This window comes from Thunnus albacares, chromosome 19 (genome assembly GCF_914725855.1).
Source record: "Thunnus albacares chromosome 19, fThuAlb1.1, whole genome shotgun sequence".
Lineage (NCBI taxonomy): Eukaryota > Metazoa > Chordata > Actinopteri > Scombriformes > Scombridae > Thunnus > Thunnus albacares.
Window position 1 is genome coordinate 18595013 of NC_058124.1, and position 3110 is coordinate 18598122.

Below are 3110 nucleotides of genomic sequence, written 5' to 3' on the forward strand. Positions count from 1 at the left end.
GACCTCATTTAAAGTGATTGGCTCCTCCACTAATGGCTTTGCGAACATATGGAGCGACAGAAGAAAATAGAGATATATGTTGAACTGCTCTATATGAACAGTGCCCTGAGATAACTTCTGTTGTGATCTGGCGCTATGTAAGTGGAATTGACTTAAAATTGACTTGAGATGCAATGATTGATTAATGTTGATCAACATAAAATTAATCGCAACTATTTGGATAATCAATTAATCATTTTGTCAGTAATTTTTCACCCAAAAATGCCCAAAAAATGTATCTCCAGCTTCTAAAATGTGACAATTTGCTGGTTTTCTATGTCATACATAAGAGTCAAAGAATATCTTGATATTATTATCTTGATATCTGATTCTGGACTGTTGATTGGACAAAACAAGCAAATTGAAGGCATCATTGTGCACTCTAAGAAATGGTAAATATCATTTTTTCACTACTTATCTAGAAAATAATCAGCAGACTTATCAATAATGAAATGATCATTAGTTGTAGAAAAAAAGTCAACAACAAAGCAAATTTCCAAATTGCTCATTAACAAAATCTAAAAATCTAGCTACTAAAGATGTCCCCACTGTCAAACCATTTTAAAAATGGTGAGAATTAATAGAATTCCTATGTACAGTAACCTAAAAGTACCCAGATGAACTGTGTAGAGTTGTCGGTGTCTCTCTTGTGTCACTTAGTGCCTGCTGTGGTTTCTCTTTGACATGCTCTTATAGGCTCTGCCTTTTGTTTTTATGTCTGTACATACTTCTAACATGACTATTTCAGCCTGAGTAAACAAACACGTGAGCGCACACACGTGTACACACAGCTCCCAGTTCTATTCTACCACTTCACCTGTGATATATAAGACCCAGAGTACCATCCTAGACACTGGAGTTAAGTATAGCCTCTTGTATCCAGGCACCTTGTACAGCTGTAGGGAGAAATGATTCCCCGCTTCCCCCACTTCATGTCTGCCTGTCTCCTCCTCTGTTCTGGGAGTGAGTGTATGTGCCACAACAGAGCTCTCCAGATCAATACGGCCATCCAGGAGCTCTGCCTGTCAGTCTGCCTGCTGGTCTCTGGAGTGTCTGGAGGATTTTAAGTCCACGGTTGTCTTCCTTTGTACACACACGCCTTGCCATATTCTTTCTGTCTCTGCTCCTTCAGTTCGTTTTTTCTCCTCTCTGTCCCTCTCTCCCTGGCTGCCTGCAACCCCGGGGCTTGACAAGCTGGCCAGGCCACCGCATCTGCCAGCACATCTTTAGCGGCTTGGCAGTGAGGAACGTCCATCACAGGTTGTAATCAAACCTGCCTGGAAACTGAGCAGGAGGAGAGAGGAGGAGGAGGAGGAGGAGGTGGAGGGAGTGCAAGTGAGGGGGAGGGCCCCTCCTTCTGCCTGATTAATCATAATGTAATTTTAATTAAAAAGCACAGTGTCAAAGGGTTTAGCTGCCTGAGAAGTGAGCCCAGATTGCCACACAGCAGCAGCCCCCTCAGTCTGCGGGCAGGAAATGCGTCCTGACAAATCCAGGCGCCCGGGCCAAGAAAAACAAAGGCCACCATTACCAGGATATTGTCATTGAGAGAAGAGCAGGGGTGTGGGTGAGAGTTAGGGGGGTTGACATGGATGATGAGGGGACAAGGAAAGGAAGGAGAGCAGGGTTGGGAGGAGATGGGATGTGGGGACAAGCAGAAAAAAGGTTGGGGGTCACACTGTCATGCCAATTGGTGCTTGGTGCAAACGCCCATGTCATGCAGAACCGCAAAGAAAGAGTAGAGGCAGAAGTGAGGTGCGAGAGATTCTGGCATCGTGTTTTGTCAAGGGTGGATATTGTAAGCTTTTGTGAGGGATGCTGTAGGCTGGGGGCCCTGGTTTTTTGATGCTTAAGTTTGTTTACATCCCAGGTGCATGTAGCGTCTACTCAGTGTCAGGCCGGGCTATATTTACGCCACCTGAATCGGGGTTGCTGTGTACCGTGGTGTCGGCTCCAGGCCAAGATGTGGCTGAGACGATGGTAGCTGCTTGAGACAGGGCAGAAGGAGCCACGGTGTCACGGGCAGGGGGAGGCCAGAGGGCTGCAGCTATGTTCAGGGAGAGTTTCTGAGGAGACGTGGGGTGTCAACATGGCTGAGTTGAAAGCGAAGCCAAACACTTGTGGTGGCATGGCATTACCCTGGGTCATAGTGACAGATTAGGAGGATTACAGACATGGGTTAATGTGACTATAAGATGTATTGTTTTGAATACATCTGTGAGTGTGTGTGTTCATATGTAAAATATTTTAGTACGTCAGGGTTGTACTTAAGTACGGTATCTGAGTAAATACTGTATACTTGTAGCATGCCACCACAGTCTGAGTGATAAGACATTTTCTCAGAGAAGTGCAGGCATGTAGCACATACAAGCTATGTGCAAAAAAAGCAAACTAAACAGCAATTTACATTCAGATCCCTTGATGAGTTTGACTTAAGCTAACGCACAAGTTAAGTTAATTTTGATTTCTGTCTCACACTTCATCCCTTAAACATAGAGCTATATAAGAATATGCTCTCCATAAATGATAGATGGAGGGTGACAGTGTAGTATACATTACTTGAGTGAGACAACAAAGGAGATACATACACCCCCAGAGAGGGAAAGGGGCTAAAAGCTCACTGTTCCCCTCATTCTCTCCCTCTTCATGGTTTTGGGGGTGGAGTGGGGCAATGGCCAGGATTGGATGACCTTTGAAGAGGGGAGAAGGGAGGGATGCAGGAGGAGTGTGGGGGTGGTGGTGGTGGGGAGGGGGGGGGGGTCACCAGCATCCGGGTGGGGATGGGGGGTTCCTGGGCTGAGGTTTCGGAGGTGAGAGACCGTGAAGGGCCCTCCACCAGGCCCTAACATGCACTTGATTTCTCCCTCCAGGTGTCGTGTGCCTTACACTCCTCAGATGAGTGGTCTCTAAGCAGCGTAATATCCTCTGAGGCAATTCCTCCATGTGATTATGATATTGTCTTTTAATAAACCAGGAAAGAAATTTAAAATACTGTATAATAATAATAATGATAAAAATCTTTATTTGTATAGCACTTTACATAATGAAAATAAAAAAGTGCTTGATGGAAA